General features: G+C 39.5%; 1 protein-coding gene across 2 annotated transcripts in view; it reads left to right on the forward strand.

The window, feature by feature from the left end:
* dync2h1 (dynein cytoplasmic 2 heavy chain 1) overlaps positions 1 to 19,530 on the forward strand; it is a 541,347-nt gene that overhangs the window by 497,168 nt on the left and 24,649 nt on the right. The gene's annotated exons all lie outside the window — the stretch shown is intronic.

The raw sequence follows: 19,530 nt of genomic DNA on the forward strand, positions 1-19,530 counted from the left end.
AACATTAACAATTTCTAACTCTGCCAGTCCTACCATTCCTGATGAATTCTGGCCTCAAATAAACCTTCTACCTATGCCCCACCAATAGCTTTACCTTGATAATAAGATGTAGAGCTGGATGAACACAGCAGGCCATGCAGCATCAGAGAAACAGGAAGGCTGACATTTTAGGTTTAGACCCTGTTTACTCGGTCATTGAAATTTCCTCCCTAAATCCCTCTCATCTTACTTTCTTCATTTAAGGTCTTCTTTGAAACCTCGCTCATTGATCTACTTCTTGGTTATCCTTCTAGCTATCTCCTTTGTCTTGGTTTGATTACAACCCTGTGAAGTACATTGGGATATTTTTCAGGAATAAAGATGCTGATTCTTTTTACAAAAATGGTCTTGCGCAGTTTCTATAAACTGAAGGAATACCACCTTCAATCTTCTCTGAGGAACTCTCCATCCAAAAGGTATTATTTCAAGTCTGGAAGCTAACTTATATCCATATTGCTATACTGCTTTTAGAAAAGTAAAGCTAGACATTTCAGTCTCTATTTCTTGGACTCTGATCCTGAAATTTGTAAGCCATTTAATGGCCTACTTCAAAAATTTACAATTACAATTTGCCAATTTTTCACATGGATAAGTCATAGTAAACCGTGTAAGGTACAACTGAGAAATTCATTCTGATATGAATATGAGAATTGTGCCTCAAATACAGATTCATCTTAAAATAGGCATCATAATTAAAAACACTAATTTCTCACAGATTATTCTATCTTGACAATGTATTCCATCATCACAGATAGATTTACAAGTAGCTGCCAATCTACAACACCTTTACTCATAGATTTAGCCTCAGATTAATCTCAGGATGTACCTGTTTGAATTACTTTCCCACATGCTGTAGCATGAAATGAACAGCGGAATCAGCATCGAAAAGCAGAATACTCACGATGCTGGTGATCCAAATTTTTCTGCATTTTAAACTTTTATTGGTGTCTTTAGCATACATTGATCTAAAAATATATAAGGGAGCATTCCAGTGCAAGTGCCAGAATACACTTGTCCATTCTTTGATTGCTGAATTCAAAAACCTGCGAAAGCCCAAAGGATCAGGATCAGAAACAATTTTGGGCATCTGAGTGGGCTATTCAAATTATGAGCTTTTTCCACCCAATTATCTCCATTCCTTTGAGGCACTGATAGGACCATATTATTGTCCTTTTAAACCACATGATAAACTTTCTGTTCGGTTTGGATCATGTACACAGTCATAAATGGATCACCCACGTTTGTCAACACACTGCAATATTGGTTTTTTTAAATAGACCGTGTACATTTTTCATTTGACCTGAAAATCCTCTTACTGCTTATTGCAGTAAATACCTCACAAAAACAAAAATAAAATGGCAGATGCCGGAAATCGGAAGCAAAAACAGAAATTGCTGGGAAAACTCTATGGAGCGGAAGTTAATGTTTTGGGTCCAGTGACCCTTCTTCAGAACCGATAGTAGCCAGAAATAGATTGGTATGTACATTAAAGATGAGAGGGTGGGGCAGGCGATGGTAGAAGGGACGAATAAACAGTGGTGGAGATGAAGCTCAGAAAGGGAGATAAAGGAATGAGTAAAGGTCAGCCTAGCAGAATCAGTAGCTGCTAGTTAGGGCCATTGGTGGCTGACATTGGTTGTCTTAGCGGCCCAAATGATGACAAGCAACAAAAACAGAAGTTGCTATGAAAAGTTAGTAGGTTTGGCAGTATCTGTGGAGAGATGACTTGGTGTGTGAGGGTTGGAGAACGTTATCAGGCCCAAAAGTTTTTGAACTCAACACTGAGTCCCTAAGGCTGCAGGATTCCCAAACTGGAACATGAGATGCTGTTCTTCCAACTTGTACTGAGTTTTGCTCCAACACTGTCGAAAACCCAGGAGATAATACTTCTACATGTACCATAGTCTGCCTTTATTCACAGTCATGACGACCGAGACATAATCAACCATGCATTGCCAAATTTTTCAGCTTAATATTAATCATTTCAGGAAACCTGCTTTTTTGTCTTCATTGAGACACTTATTCAATTCCCTTTTGAAAGCCATGATTGAATTTGTTCCCAGCATTTGCAGGCATAAAAAATGACATCTATATCTACCCTAACAAATCCTTTTTCCACTTGAAAAATTTTAAGCACCCATCAACATTCTGAACTCAAGGCTGAACAGCATTACAGAGTCTGTCCTTACAATATAATCCTTTAAGCGTTGGTATAATTTCAGATTAATTTGTGTATCCTGCACTCCCAAGTTAAATCATTGACTGTTCTGGAGATCACCACCCAAATCTGAACACAGTATTCTTGATTCTGATCAATAGCCTTTGTAGCTGAAGCATCACCTCTTCACTTTTGAACTTAATTCTTTGAGACAAATATTACATTCGCATTTTCAATTTTTTTGTAGTTGTTCAGACGTTTGGCAATTTGCATATATGGATACGTCAGTCATTTTTCCCCTTCACAGCTTCTGGTCTCTGTTCATTATAATAATATTCTGATTCCTCATTCTTAATTCCAAAGGACTGATATCACTCTTTTCCAAATGATCTCCTCCCACAATAGTTTTTAAAGCGGAGGTTGACTCCCCTCTGAGAAGTAAAACCAAAATACCCAAAGAGGAGCACCTCACCATATAATCTGTAAAAGGTGTGTGAAAAATGGTGTAATGTGCTCTTCAGCAACTTCTGGTGGTTAAATAAAACAAATCCCTAATACTCACGTTACAATAAAAAAGTAACAATTTATTTTAATCTATCTCTAACAGTGAAGAAATATACTAAACTATATTCCATTCCCCTATAAAGCAAGATTATAACAATATGCTGTTCCAATAAATACAAGTACCACTTGTAAAATTTAAAAAACAACATAGAATTTAGTCTCTCAAAATTACAGCTAGGTTGCATGTCTTCTGGAATGTTCTGTGCCTTCTCCATCAAATCAGGAACGCCTTCTCCTTCAATTCATCTGTCAGGAATACTAACTAGTCGTGACATTGGTACCTTTGTTTGTAGATGGCACTTCCTCTGAAACTTAGATAAGCCTGTGAGAACCAGCAATTCTCTCTTGCGAGCTGAGGGCTGTTATTTCGGTGGATGGCAGTTAGTTCTCTCAGCTAGCAGTTAGCTCTCTGTTTTTTGTCCAACTGCCCTTCTTTTATACCCTTAATAACATATAAATTTCTGACATTAGGATTACTCCTATGTTGGTAAAACAATAAGATTTAAATTTAATTGGTTTTAATATCTAAGTTTCTGATTCAATTTGGTTGGTTAAATTCAAAATCTTGTTGTCTTGGTAACTAGACGGAACTGCTGCTTGGCCTGCTAACTGTGCAGCCTTTCGATACAAATGTTTTAAATTGGGTGCTGCCTGCATACTTGCAAACTTTCAACTGCTGCTTACAGATATCCATTTTATATCTCTAAGCATAGAAAAAACACATCATCTTTTAAAGGGATGATACAATGGTTTTTCCCCTGAATATTTTACAAACACCAAATTTTAACTTCCTGCCTCCCAATCCACAAATACTCTACCCAACTTCGCAACATTACTCACTGAGTCTTTCTACATAACCTTTTACTTTCCTACTCCTATTTACATAATTCATTATATCTCTTAAGTTAATGTCAACTGTAAATATGAAGCTAAACATATATATTCTTTCATTATTTATAATTATATGAAGAAGCTGATTTTGCAGATTCCTGAGTAACAGCACCCATCATATTCCAGCAACCAGAGAACATTTCTCTTATCACTAAACTGTAGCTGTTACTTCACAATTCCTAAGATCCAATTACTGATCCTCATCATAGGATTACTTTAAAATAAAATGCTGAATAACTTCGCTAATAGATCTCTTCTCTGGGACAATTGATAAAGAGGAAGAAAGATTCATGAGCGGTCATCTCATTCAGCATTTTACACTAATAGACTGCATGTAAAAATCTCTTTCAGATGGATCAGAAACTCACTTAAAGTGGTCCTGAGCCTATCTACTGCAATAATGAAAAAAACATTGAGTTAAAACATTCACCTAGAACTTGAAAGTGAGTTCTGAATGAGTTAGATAAATTTTACCTAACCTGAGTTGAGCAACTGCCTTATATGCCAACCAATTTATAAAATGAACCACCAATCCAACAGTTCATTGTTCCCTTTCATTTCTGAATGCTAAAGATCTTAAATGTAATTGACGGAATTTTGTTATGGGAAGATTCTTTGATTCTATATGTTCTGTACTGGACAGTGACGAGGCTTGAGTCAGAACCAAGAACATATAAAGTGGCTGTTTGGTTCACCTTAACAGGAGGTTTTTTTGTTGAAAAGCTGTGTACTCAAAAAGCTCAATCAAGCCTGTGATCACTAGCTGAACATTCACTCGTGACTCACCTCTTAGAAAAACAGTCCCAACGTAACACACACCAATTATAAAACATAACATGATGACTTTTCCAAAAGGCATAAGAACATAATAAGATCATACGTTGCAGCAACAGAAGTAGACGATTCGGCCCATTAGGTCTGCTCTGGTATTCAATAACTTCATGTTTGCTCTGATAATCTTCAACTCCACGTTCCTGTCTTTTCCCATCACCTTGATTTCCTTGTTGATTAAAAACATGTCTATCTCAGCCTTCAATATGCCTAATAATCCAGCCTTGGCAATTCTGTGTGATTAAAAAAGTTCCACAGAATCACTATCCTCTGACAGATGAAATTCCTCCACATCTCTATCTTAGTTGGGTAAGTGCTCACTCTGAGATCATGCTCTCTGGTCCTAAACTGCCCGTCAAGTGCAACAAAAAATCTCCTTGTGTCTATCCTGTCCAATCCCTTAAGAATCTTAGATGTTTCAACAAGACCATCTCTCATTTTCTAACCTCCATTAATACACGTCAAATCTACTCAAACTCCCTGATAAGAAGATCGCTTCATTCCCAGGGTCAAGTGAGTCTTTCTGGACTGCTTCCCTACATCAATATATTTTAGATAAGGGGACTAAAACTGTTCACAGTATTCTGGGTGTGCTTTGACCAGTGCCTTCTTTGGTTTGGTAAGGCTTTCCTTTTTTATGTTCTCTTCCATTTGAAATAAAGGCCAACGTTCCATTTGCCTTCACTATTACACCCGTGAACTTGTACAGTAGATTTTTGTGATTCAAGCATGAGGATCGGCAAATTCCTCTGTGTTGCAGCTTTCTGCATTCTTTCTCTGTTTAAATAACGTTCAGCTTCTCCACTATTCCTGCCAAAGTGCACAACCTCACTTTTCTCACATTCCATTCCATATACTAAGTTTTTGCTCACTCCTTAACCTGTCTGTATCCTTCGGTAGACTCTCTGTGTCAGTCTCACCACTCATCTCTACTATTCATTACTGATGTTATAGAATCATAAAGTCATAGAGTCATACAGCACAGAAACAGACTGTCGGTCCAAACAGCCCAGGCTGACCATAATCCCAAACTGAACTCGTCCCATCTGCTTACAATTGGCCCATATCCCTTCAAACCTTTCTTATTCATGTACTTAGATGTCTTTTAAATGTTGTAACTGTACCCGCACCCACCACTTCCTCTGGAAGTTCCTTCCACGTACAAACCACTCTGTCTAAAAAAAATTGTCCCTGTGTCTTTTTAAAATCTTTCTCCTCTCATCTTAAAAATAAGCCCTCTAGTTTTGAAATCCCCACCCCAGCAAAAAGACATTTGTGATTCACCTTATCTATACCCCTCATGATTTTATAAACCTCTACAAGATCACCCCTTACCCTCCTGCACTCCAGGGAAAATTATCCTATGTTTTATGAAATTGTTTTAGAAGGTACCCATGATTCTGTTTTCCTAAAGTTCTTTTTTCCCAAGTTTTATATTCACCCTTGTTTTCACTAGCGTTAATGAAAAATATAGGTCTTAGTCTGATATTTGATCATGTTTTAAAATTGTTTTTACACAGCATGCAAAGAGCAGAAAATGCCATATAATGTGACATGTACTTCATATCAGACATAGCTACAGAAAAATGCCCTTAGATTAAAGTGTTTCTCTGAAATTACATAGCAGCCAGGCCTCCTATGAGGTACTGTGATTTCTCATGCCATTTCGGAGTTACAACAACTGAAAAATCTTATTATATTTCAAATGCTTCCAAATGTTTCCAATACTTATTTAAAATTTGCCAAATATTTTCTTTATTAGTCCATATTTTGACATTATATTTCTCTGATAATGAAATGTTGACTCTATGGTGGAACCTCCACATCTCAAATATGGGTGAGTTGGCCAGGTGGGAAGGTAAACAATTCACGGTTCTCAAATTTGACCTCAGTCCATCTTCAACATGCCCACTTCCTGAATTAACAGAGGTGCCTCTGAGGACATGTGAGCAATCTGCTCCCTAGCTCTGGTCGTTTGTTATTATTTACTCGTAAGGCTGTCTGAAGAGGCTTTACCAGAGATTTACGATTAACACTTCCAGCGCACGTTCCCCCAAAATTCAGGAATCTTGTCAGTGAAATAGTGATGACCATCAGCGACACATTACAGCAATGCTTAAACTCCTGATTCTTGATATGAAGAAAGGTTCAGTGATTACAGAAGCTATATCAATTCCCCGTTGGCAAACATTGTGCTGCAAGTTCTTCTGGTGATGGAAGTACTGCAGAAGTTTGAAGCCTTTTAAATGGAGAACATGCGAGTGGGTAGACACCTACAGGCACTTTCAGTTGGAGTTTGGATGAGAAAAACTATCATCATTCAAGGCAGCAATACTATAGAAGCATTAGATGAGCACCAGATAGTAGTATGCAAATAAGATGAGCACCAAATTGGGGATAAAAGAATGGCAAACAAAAGGAAGGAGAACAGTAGAAAGTACCAAATATTCAGGAGGTACATCCCACGTGATAGATGTAAAGGGGCAGTCTGAAAAGCAATGCTTCAAAATGCTCAAATGGATATGGAAGGTGATTTCAAACGTCTTCAGTCTCTGAGAGGAAGAGCTGATTTTTGCTGAATCTAGTAATGGTGCACCACCAGTCATTATCAGAATCACTACTGCTCCCAACATTATTGGCTCTGACACCTTCCATGGGCATGTTGAAGGTTATTCATTCAGCTGTATATCAGTATGGAGGATTGTGTATCAAGGTATTAATTCATATCAAGTTATGCCCATCAATGCTCACCAGCAAGGAACTTTAGAACCACAGTGGAATATTACATTCTCCACATCGTTCTTCATGAAGGTCTGTAGGTGGAAGCATCTAAGGCATTCATCAACCATTTTCAGATGATGAGATAATTGAAAGCAAAAAATAAGTTGGCAATAATCAGTCAACCAGCTGGGTATATTGCTGATAGAAGCCAACAGTGTGTAAACATTCAACGAGTAAGTTAGACTGGGAATAACTGAAATTGTCTGCCTCCCTCCTAGCCTAGGTCTTGCACAGAGCAATTGTTGAATCAAACATGTAACCTTTGCAGAACCCCACCTATGGTCACGAATTCATATTTTTCATGAGCAGTTAAAAAGGTGAGTAGGCACTCTGCAAACAATAATGACAAGTTGGAGAAGTATTTTAAATCTTTAAATTTTATGTGCCATTATGCAAAAAGAAACTTACCAACATCACATTTTGTGAGATACCATATGCATACCCTTAGTTGATTCCAATTACTTTCTATTATAATACTTTATGCTTCCGTATAGTTCAAGCCCTATAGTTTCAGCAGAAGCAGAGACAGGCTAACATATATCCAATTCAGGTTACTGACATGTTTTGGCCTGTGACCTTATGGCAATTTTAATTTTAAAGACCTGGACATAAACCATTTCCCCTATAGCTATGGATGTATAATTGGATCCACCTAAGCACTTAGACTAATGCATGTCTGTACCTCGTGACAGTCTGCTCTCAGAAGGAATGACTATCTTAAAGTCATTACTAGGACTGTTCGTTCCCAATCCAATGAATACTGGAGCAAACTGGAGGAGCTAATTGATCAATTCTTGCTCCTCCTCCTGTTTCTCAGTTTCTTTTTCCAATAACACACAAAGAGGTCAGAGGAAAATGTTGCTGGATCAGGAATGATCGGGAAATCGGATTTCCAAAGAAGATCCTAAATATGGCTATTCATGCACTGAAATTACCCAGATGGAAATTACAGCCCTCTCATAACTGCTGTAACTGAGTGTATTCATCCACTATGTGAATACTCAATCTTCCCTTACTCATAGATCTGCTCTTTTGAGCCTTGTAAATTGCCCACACTTTTGTTGTTCTGTTTGTGAAGATCCTGAAATGTAGAAGGAAGGGGCATTAATTAGTCATAGTAAAGTAGTAATCTTGTCAATCAGTGTGTTTGGACTCCTTGTAGTTCCTTCATATAAGAAATGCAGTCAGCATGTGTGCCAGAGATATTTTATTTCTCTTACCAGACGTCTGTGAGTTTCTACTGTCTCCCATCTTCACAGGGTCATACACATGTATGCCGCATGTGTTACATGGTTAGCATTTCCCATTATTGTTGTTTGAGAAAGTTTTCTCCTCTTCTCCAGCAACTTTTCTGCAAATACATTAAGAAAAAAGGGTAACCAGGAAGACATTAGGCCCCCCCTTAAAGATCAGCAAGGCCACCTATGTGTGAAACAGCAAGAAATGGGGGAGATATTAAGTGAGCATTTTGCATCTGAGTTTATGATGGAGAAGGATGTGAAAGATATAGAATGTGGGGAAATAAATAGAGATATCTTGAAAAATGTGCATGTTACAGAGGAGGAGGTGCTGGATGCCTTAAAGTGCGTAAAGGTGGAAAAATTCCCCGGACCTGATCAGGTACACACGGGAACTCTGTGGGAAGTGATTGTTGGGCCTGTTGCTGAGATACTTGTATTTTTGATAGCCACAGGTGAGGTGCTGGAAGACTGGAGATTAGCTAACGTGGTGTCACTAATTAAGAAAGGTGGTAGGGAAAAGCCAGGGAACCATAGACTGGATAGACTGACATCAATGATGGGTAAATTGTTGGAGGACATGTATTTCGAAGGCATGGACGGATTAGGGATAATCAACATGACTATGTGCATGGGAAATCATGTATCACGAACTTAATTGAGATTTTTGAAGAAGTAACCAAGGGGATTGATGGAGGCAGAGTCGTGGACATGACCTAAATGGACTTCAGTAAGGCATTCAACAAAGTCCTCATGGTAGACCGATTAACAAAATTAGATCACAAGCTATACAGGGAGAACGAGCCATTTGGATACAGAACTGGCTCAAAGGTAGAAGGCACAGGGTGGTGGAGGGTTGCTTTTCAGACCGGAGGCTGGTGATCAGTGCTCTGCCACAAGGATTGGTGCTTGGTCCATTGCTTTTCATCACTTAATATAAATTATTTAGATGTGATTGTAGACAATATGGTTAGTAAGTTAGCAGATGATACCAAAATTGGAGGTGTGGTGGACAGTGAAGATTACCTTAGAGTACAACAGGATCTTGATCTGATGGATCAATGGGCTGAGGAGTGGCAAATGGAATTTACTTTAGATAGATATGACGTGCTGCATTTTAGAAAGGCAAATCAGGGCAGGACTTGTACACTTAACGTTAAGGACCTGGGGATGTATTTCTGAACAAAGAGACAAAGAGACCTTGGAGTGCGGGTTCATAGGTCCTTGAAAGTGGAGTCACTGGGAGACAGGAGAGTAAAGAAGGTGTTTTGTACGCTTGCCTTTATTGGTCAGCGCATTGAGTATAGGAATTGGGAGATCATATTGTGGCTGTTCAGCCATTTTTGGAATGCTACATGCAGTTCTGGTCTCCTTGCTATCGGAAGAATGTTGTGAAGCTAGAAAGGGTTCAGAAAAGATTTATAAGGATGTTGCCAGGGTTAGAGGGTTTGAGCTATAGTGATTGGATTAACATCCGATGTTTGATACTTGAACAAGAAATTGGGCATGCTAGCATTCACCTTTTAGATTCCAGAGAACTACATAATCGTGTCTTTACAGTGGCACACACAAACAACGTACAAAAAAAGCAAAGAGTGGTGGAAAACTAGTAGACTGGGAAATCTTTAAAGGCCAACAGAAAGCCACAAAAAAAGTTATAAAGAAAAGTAGGATAGATTATGAGAGTAAACTAGTTCAGAATATAAAAACAGGCAGCAAAAGTTTCTATAAATATGTGAATCATAAATGAGTGGTGAAGGTAAACATTGGTCCTTTAGAGGATGAGAAGGCCAATTTAATAACTGGGAATGAGGAAATAGCCGAGGCATTAAACAGTTATTTCATGTCAGCCTGCACATAATGCCAAAAATTAATGACAACAAGGTTGTAGCAGATGAGGACCTAAAACGATCATTTTCACCAAGGAGGCAGTGCTGGGCAAGCTAATGGGGTTAAAGGTAGACAAGTCTTCTGGCCCTGAAGAAATGCATCCCAAGGTACTAAAAGAGGTGATGGGGGAAATAGCAAAAGCACTAGTAATTATTTACCAAAATTCACTGGACTCTGGGGTGGTTTCTGCAGATTGGAAAACAGCCAATGTGGCGCCACTGTTTAAAAAAGGAAGTAGACAAAAAGCGGTAACTATAGGCCAGTTAGCTTAACTTCGACAGTGTGGAAAATGCTTGAATCTATCATTAAGGAAGAAATAGCAAGACATCTGGGTATAAATTGTCCCATTGGGAACCCAGCATGTATTCATGAAGGGTAGGTCATGTTTAACTAATTTGGTGGAATTCTTTGAGGACATTACTGGAATGGTGGACAATGGGGAACCTGTGGATGTGGCGTATCTGGATTTTCAGAAGGCATTTAACAAGATGCCACACCAAAGGCTGTTACATAAGATAAAGTTGCACGGTGTTACAGATAATGTATTGGCATGGATAGAGGATTGATTGACCAGTAGAAAGCAAAGAGTTGGGGTAAATGGGTGTTTTTCTGGTTGGCAGTCAGTGGCTAGTGTTGTGCCTCAGGGATCAGTGTTGAGACCGCAATTGTTTATCATTTACATAGATGATTTGGAGTTGGAGACTAAGTGTGGTGTGTCAAAATTTGCAGATAACACTAAGGTGAGTGGTAGAGCAAAGTGTGCAGAAGACACTGAAAGTCTGCAGAGGGATATAGACAGTCTAAGTGAGTGGGCAAAGGTCTGGCAGATGGAGTACAATGTTGATAAGTGTGAGGTCATCCATTTTGGTAGGAATAACAGCAAAATGGACTATGTTTTAAATGCTAAAAGATTGCAGCACGCTGCTGTGCAGAGGGACTTGGGTGTCTTTGTGCATGAGTCGCTAAAAGTAGGATTGCAGGTGCAGCAGATAATTAAAATGGCAAATGGAATCTTGTCTGCCATTGCTCGAGAGATGGAGTTTAAAAACAGGGAGGCTATGCTGCAGCTGTATAGGGTCCTGGTGAGGCCACACATGGAGTACTGTGTGCAGTTTTGGTCTCCTTACTTGAGAAGAGATATGTTGGCACTGGAGGGGGTGCAGAGGAGATTCACTTGGTTGATTCCAGAGTTGAGAGTGTTGGATTATGAGGAGAGACTGAGTAGACTGGGGTTATACTCATTGGAATTCAGAAGAATGAGCTGAGATTTTATAGAAACATATAAGATTATGAAGGGAATAGATAAAGTGGAGGCAAGGAGGTTGTTTCCACTAGTAGGTGAAACTAAGACTAGGGAGCATCACCTCAAAATAAAGGGAAGCAGATGTAGGACTGAGGTGAGGAGGAGCTTCTTCACCCAAAGGGTTGTGAATCTGTGGAATTCCCTGCCCAGTGAAGTGGTCGAAGCTACCTTGCTAATGTTTTTAAGGCAAGGCCAGATAACTTCTTGAATAGTAAAGGAATTAAGGGTTATGGTGAGTGGGCGGGTAAGCAGAGCTGCGTCTCAAAAAGATCAGCTATGATCTTATTAAATGGCGGGGCAGGCTCGAGGGGCCGGATGGCCTACTCCTGCTCCTGGTTCTTATGTCCTTATGTCCTTAACTTGGATTTACATAGCGCTTTTCAGGTTTTAAAATATCACAAAGCTCTTCCTAGAATTTAACACCATGCCACATATGGAGAACTTAGAGCTGACTACCAAAAGAATGATCAAAGACGTAGATTTTAAGGTGTATCTTGAATGAGGAAAAGAGGCAAAGACGTTTAATGAGGTAATTCCAGAACATAGGGTCTTTGCAGCTGATGACATGCTTGCCAATGCTGGAGTGGTTATTGACTTGTTGTGAAGTTGAGTACAGGGTGGCACGGTGGTTCAGTGGTTCGCACTGTTGCCTCATAGTGCCAGGAACCCTGGTTCAATTCCACCCTTGGGCTACTGGCTGTGTGGAATTTGCACATTCTCCCTTGTCTGCGTGCGTTTCCACCGAGTGCTCCTGTTTCCTCCATAGTCTAAAGATGTGTGCGGGCTAGATGGATTGCCTATGCTTAATTGCCCACAGTGTTCACAGATATGTAGATTAGGGGGATGGGTCGGTGTGGACTTGTTGGGCTGACGGGCCAGTTTCTACACCTTAGGGATTCTATGATCTGTGATCTCGAGTACATGCGGATTGGGAGTCTGGAAGTTAGAACTTGATGTTTGTAAAATGCTTGGAGGAAAAGCTTGCATGGTTGCTTTAAAAGATTGTGTGCTTAGAGATTTAACATGTCCGTGAGCAGCAGCTTGAAAGTTTGTAAGTACACGAAGAGTACCTGAATTGAAACATTTGTATCAAAAGGCCTTACAGTTAGCAGGCCAAACAGCTTTTTTTTAAAACAACACAACTGGCTTTTAAATTTAGCCAATCAATTTGAACCAGGTACTTAGATGCTAAAAACCTATTAAATTTAAGTCTAATGGTTTTGACAATATAGGACCAATCTTATTGTAAGAAACATTGATATGTCATCAAGGACATAAAAGAAAGGACAGTTGGACACAGACCTAAGAGCTCACTGCCACCTGCTAGAGCTAATAGTCCTCAGCTCTCTAGAGAGAATAGCTGGTTCTCACAGTCTCCTCTATGTCTTAGACAAAGCACCATCTAAATAACAATGATACTAACGGCACAACTAGTTAATATCCCTGACAGAAGAGTTGACAGAGAAGGCATTCCTGACAGAGAAATCAATGGAGAAGGCATAGAACATTCTAGAAGACACACAATGGCTGTAATTTCGACAGAATAAATTCTATTTTCTTAATATAAGTGGCACTTGTATTTATTGGAACAGTATACCATTAGAAACTTGATTTATTCAGGAATGGTTAGTAGTTAGAAGGGATTTGTTAGGCTTGTTAATAGTTTAGTTAATTTGTTCACTGTTAGAGTTAGATTAATAAATTATTACTTATTGATTTTAAAGTGAGTGTCTGGAATTTATTTTAGTTAACCACAAAGTTGCTGAAAAGCAGGTTATACCATTTTTCACACTCCTTTTGCGGACTGTAGGATGAGATACTCCTCTTTAGATGTTTAGATTTCATTTCTCAGAGGGGTCAACCTCCCCTTTATAACATACCCTTTGCTAACAAGTATACCATTTTGGATACTGTTGTGGGGGATTGCCTTTCAGGAGATGGTGACGGTAGCAGCCACAGCAGTGGCACCAGAGTTGGCTCTGTTATACAGCAGGGAGGGTCTAAGAGCACTAGAGCAGTGGTTATAAGGGACGTTATAGTCAGGGCACAGATAGACATTTGTGTGTCTACAAAAGGGACTCCAGGAGGGTTTGTTGCCTCCCTGGTGGCACGGTCAAGGATGTCTCTGAGCGGGTGTGGGACATTCTCAGCAGGTGGGGTGAGCAGCCAGAGGTAATGGTATATGTTATACTACTGACATTGGCGGAAAGAGTGATAAGATCCTGCAAAGGGAGTTTAAGGATTTTGGTGGTAAATTGAAAGGCAGCGCTTCTAGGGTTGTAATCTTGGGATTACTCTATGTGCCACATTCTAGTGAGGCTCGGGTTAGGAAGCAGGATTTGCAATGTATGGATCATTGGGATATCTTCCAGGGCAGGTGGGACCTGTACAAAAAGGGGTGTAGCTGAACTGGAGGGGCGGCTATACCCTGACAGAGGTTTGGTAATATCTCTCAGGGGGGCTTGGGAACCTGAGCAATGTCAGCAAATGAAATGACTGAGGAGTTAGAGACTTAAAGTCAGTAAGGCTAAGAAGAAGAATACAGAGGGAGGAACACAGTGGGACTGGCCATCTGGGATGTATTTGTTTTAATGGGACGCGTAAGACGGGTAAGGCAGATGAACTTAAGAGCTTGGATTAGTACATATAACTTTGATATTGTAGTTATTACAGAGACTTGATTGTGAGAGGGCAAGATTGGCAACCTAAAATTCCAGGATTTAGATGTTTCAGGAGAGATAGAAAGAGATGTAAAAGAGGTGGAGGAGATGCGTTACTGATAAGGGAGAATATCACAGCCGTACTAGCGAGGACACCTTGGAGGATTCCTCCAGCGAGGCCATATGGGTAGAGTTCAGGAACAGGAAGGGTAAAGTCAATTTGATGGGATTGTATTATAGCCCTCCCAACAACCAGTGGGTGATAGAGGAACAGATATGTGCAAAAATTATGGAAAAATCTATAAACAATCATGCTGTTGTAGTGGGTGATTTTAACTTTCCATATATTGACTAGGACTCCCTTAACACCAGGAGCTTGGGTCAGGAGGTGGGAAATTTGTTAGGTACATTTAGAAGGGTTTCTAAAAGCGTTGTGTAAATAATCCAACTAGAGAAAGGGCTATTATCAGACCTGGTATTGGGGAATGAGCCTGGCGAGGTCATAGAATCATAGAGTCATAGAAATATACAGCACAGAAACAGACCCTTTAGCCCATATCCCTCTGAACCCTTCCTATTCATACCCATCCAGATGCCTTTTAAATGTTGTAATCGTACCAGCCTCCACCATTTCCTCTGGCAGCTCTAAATGACAAGATTAGACGGAAACCAGAGAATGTAGATTGGGGATGGCTGTTGAGGGTAAATCCACATCTGTCACTTGGAAATCTTTTAGATGTCAGTTTATTCAGTTTCAGGACCAGCATGTTCCTGTGAAAGTAAAGGGTGAAAAGATTTGGGAACCTTGGATGACGAGAAATACAGAACTTATTCAGAAAGAAAAATGAGTCATATGTAAGATTTAGGAAACAAGACAGACAGAATCCTCAAGGAATTTGAAGAAAGCAGAGAAAAACTTAAAACAAGGAATTAGAAGGGCTAAAAGTGGTTATGAAATGTCCTTGGCAAACAGGATTAAGGGAAACCCAAAGGATTTTTAGATGTATGCATGGAGCAAGAGGGTAGCTCGAGAAAGGGTAGATCTATTCAAGGACAAAGGAGGAAATTTATGTGTGGAGCCCAAGGATATATCAATAGATCAGTGTACTGCACTGACTTCAGTCATGGATGGTGGAAACTGATGTAGGGGGGCAGAAGAATAGAAATTGTGGACAATCTTTTACAATCACATAGTCACACAGTTTCATTATGAAATAACATTTTAAATATTAACAAAAAAAAACTATCCTTGGGTCTCAATGTCGCAAGCTGTTCTTATGAAATGCTGCTTAAGGCAATCAAAGCGATTTACAAGCCAACTGAAGCACAATGACAGTCCTCCTCTATTATTAACTAACTGTGCCACAATTTCAGTATTAAACTTCAATACAAGTACTACATTGTTGTTAGATTAAATTTTAGTCCTTAGATCTAGGCAGCAGCAATATCAGATTACATCTTGCTCTTAAAATAAAATGCCAAGCGATCTGTATCACAGACTTTAAATTAAAGACATCTCTGATAAGCTAGCAAAAAAATTAGCTCAAACAGTGATTCAAAATAGTAACCAACATAAAAGAGGAGTACCGCCCCCACATTTCAAATAATCAAATGTACAGGGACTGATATAAAATCTGAAATGCAAGAATGGCATTTGTATTTGTACTTCTGTTCCTTCTGGTCCCACATAAGTAAAAGAATAAGAGTTGAGCATTATTTTCTAGACCAGACTCCAATAGCGCTTCAATCACACTTGGATCACCACTTGGATCAGTGCATATTCTGCCTATTTATAATTCAAAATTGCCATCAGTATCCTACGGTGACATAAGATCCTAATATGTATATTTAACTAGTCTCACACTGTGTGTTCCCTGACAGGCCTGTCTAAAAATTCCATCATAATGACCTTATCTGTCCACAGACCTTTTATGTCCAGCTGATCATTTTCTCAGGCAAGAAATGGTTGAAAATCACTCCCACTTATTTCTAGGTCCAAAATTTGTCTCCTAGGGCCAAAAGAGCTACCCAAGAATGACTGCTTCACCTGTTCTGTGTATTGGAAGACATCCCCCTCAACAACTCACTTTTGTTTCTGTTGTGGTGATACAAACAATGTTGCTAAATACTCACCTGATAAATTCCACAGTTGATCTAGAGTTCAGTAGCCACATGTTATTAATGAGCTTCACCTTTAAATAATTCGGGACTCTTACACCTGATTGTCCTTTATTGGAACTATTAACAAGTATAAAGATATCTTTTCCATCATTTCCCAGAAACTATTTTGAAAAAGTAATGTTTGGACCATTGCTAAGCTCAAGCAAGTGCCGTTAGTGCTTTCTCCCAGTCTTGTATCACTGTTCACGTTTAGACCTAGATCCTTAAAGGTTAGATTGCCACTCTGAATTACGAAAATGAAAGGTAGAAGCCTTGAGGCAAGGTCTGATTGTTATTTCATAAGTAGATGAATGAATGAAAAAAAACCTTGCTAAGCCAGGGGAGCAGTGGCAGCTACTGGTAATGCACCCATCCAAGACCTCAGTTCAGAAATGGGGACGGGGTGGGCAGGGAGAGGTTGGCAGCATGAACATGGGGTGGTTCGCAGTGGGACCCCCTTTTCATGATGCTCATTCCCTAGGTGAATACTCAGTGCCATTGAGTGGGAGCAAAGAAATGATAGGAAATTGAATGTAGCTGGAGTTTTAAATACAAGTTTTATGTGTTTTATGTATGTCCAGCCATTGTGAATTTTGCGTGTTTGCTCATCAAATTGACACTGGCTCCACCGTTCCAAGCAGTGTTCCAATTGTTTTTCAGTTGCATTTCACACTTGGAGACTGACAAATTATGGCAGGGAATGCAGCTCACGGTGACCACTGTAAACATTGGGTTCCACTTGGTCCGAAGGAAGCCCTCCCCTTCATATGTCTCCTAACTGCTTATGATGGCCCTACAGGATTGGCCATTGCCCACTCCTTGGACTGTAGTCAGACATGTCTCCTGCCTGCAGTGACTCAAGCAGCCAACTGACTGTGGGCCCATTGTGGAAAGATGGTGCAGTGTGTTTGCAGCACACGCACATATGCTGTAGTGTTTTAGATTGATGTCTATGTCTGCAGTACTGCAAGCTGTCTGGCATGATTCTGCCACATTTTCTACCATTGCTCATGTCATTCAGACCTTATAAAATTTCACCAATACTTTTGGAAGATGAACATGATCAAGCTGATAAGCATTACTGTCTATTCCTCACACTTAATGACATATTCTATCCAATTTGTTATAATCTAACCTATAGTTTAATGCGGCTGAATTTCACATTTCATTCTGACATTGCAGTTTTAGATCTCATGAGCGTGGCTTAAAACGTTCATAAGAACATCATAAATGATTATAAATAAAGGGTTTCTAGCTGAGTGGTGTATACTGTTGGAGCACTTTGATCCAGAGAATTAGGACAGATTCCCACATTGTTCTCATGACAACATAGTAAGTAGTATATTTCAGTTAGACAGAAAAGAGAAATTAAAAGGTCTATCACCATATGTGCAGCTCTTAGCAATAAAGTGTCAGTGGCCAAAACCTTCGAATAAGTATTAGCCTGGATGGGACTGATGCAAACAAAGCAAGATTTACTTTCTTCATGAATTAAAGCAAAGCTCTTTCAATGGAGAATCATAGAATACAGAATCTGTTTCACCATGTGGAAACAGGTCATTCAGCCCAACAAGCCCACACTGAACCCCTGAAGAGCATCCCCTTTCCCTGTAACCCTGCATCTCCTATGGCCAATGCACCTAACCTACACATCTGTGAACACTATGGGCAATTCAGATGACCAATCCACCTAACTTGTACATCTTTGTACTGTGGGTGGAAACCTGAGCACCTGGAGGAAACCCTTGCAGACATGGAGAACATACAAACTCCACACAGACAATTGCCTGAGGGTGGAATCAAACCCGTGTCCCTGCTGCTGTGAGGCGTCAGTGCTAACCAGTGTGCCACTGCGCCGTCAGTTTCATTTGTCATGAAGGTAAAATAACTGCAGCTGATTGTACATGCAAAAAATTATTGGAACTAAGTACAACTGCAGCTGATTGTACATGCAAAAAAATATTGGAACTAAGTTCAGATGGTGTAATTATTCCTCAATGGATTTTGAAGGGGACATATCAGCTCCCTCCAGTAGTAAGTGCCGAGGATTTTAACAGTTCTTTGAACAGTGGAATTCGCTTAACTGGGTTATGTCACATCAGGATAGAAAGAAATGAGTCACAAAAGGTACAATAGAGTTCTAGCTGGCTGTCATCATTTAAAGAGAAAAAGTCAAATAATTTTTTTAATTAACGATTGCTCTAGAGTGGATTTGAACATGACTTCAGTATCATTCAAATGTTACTGTTAAATTATAATAATTTTGTGCGACACCAAACTACAATCTTTTAACAGCTGTATGAATTAGTGATGCATTATTTGACGGATTAGATATCACTGTAAGAGTATTTTTTTATTACCTGTTTTTTTTCCCAGTTTTTCTTGGAAACATTGATTAAGATATGTTATGTTAGGCATAGTCATAGCTTAGTTACCACACTTGGCCAGAACTGTGCAAAGTACTCTACAACGTTACGAAAAGGATATAGACACACTGGAAAAACTGCAAAAAAAATTGACAAAAATGCCAGAACTTGAAGGATACATGCACTGATATCAGCAAATGCAGCTTACATAAATAGTCATTTGGTAGTATATTGCTGAAAAAGTTGTAATATGTTGAAGCTGTTCATGTTTCACTTATCAGGAAAGAACAGGGTCCGGTATAATAATATGTAGATTTCAGTACGTGCAAACACACCACAATTATAAGCCTGAGTGACAATCCTGCATGGGTTAATTGTGTAATTCTTCATGCACTCAAATGTATTCGGCAAATACAAACAGTAAGAGTGTGCACATTGACTGTACCTGTTTCAGCTCAACAAAACAGGTGAGAGCATTTTGCCAGTTCAATTTTCAGGGTAATGCCTCTCAGAGTCAATGTTCCTGATTTAAAATTTAAACAACGCATAACAGTTAACTGACAATAATCAATAGCTACTGCATTCTTCATGTCAGTGCCTTTACCAATCAGAGTCTACTTTCTAACCAAGCAACAGTCTCCTCTCGTAC

This window comes from Stegostoma tigrinum, chromosome 6 (genome assembly GCF_030684315.1).
Source record: "Stegostoma tigrinum isolate sSteTig4 chromosome 6, sSteTig4.hap1, whole genome shotgun sequence".
Classification (NCBI taxonomy): domain Eukaryota; kingdom Metazoa; phylum Chordata; class Chondrichthyes; order Orectolobiformes; family Stegostomatidae; genus Stegostoma; species Stegostoma tigrinum.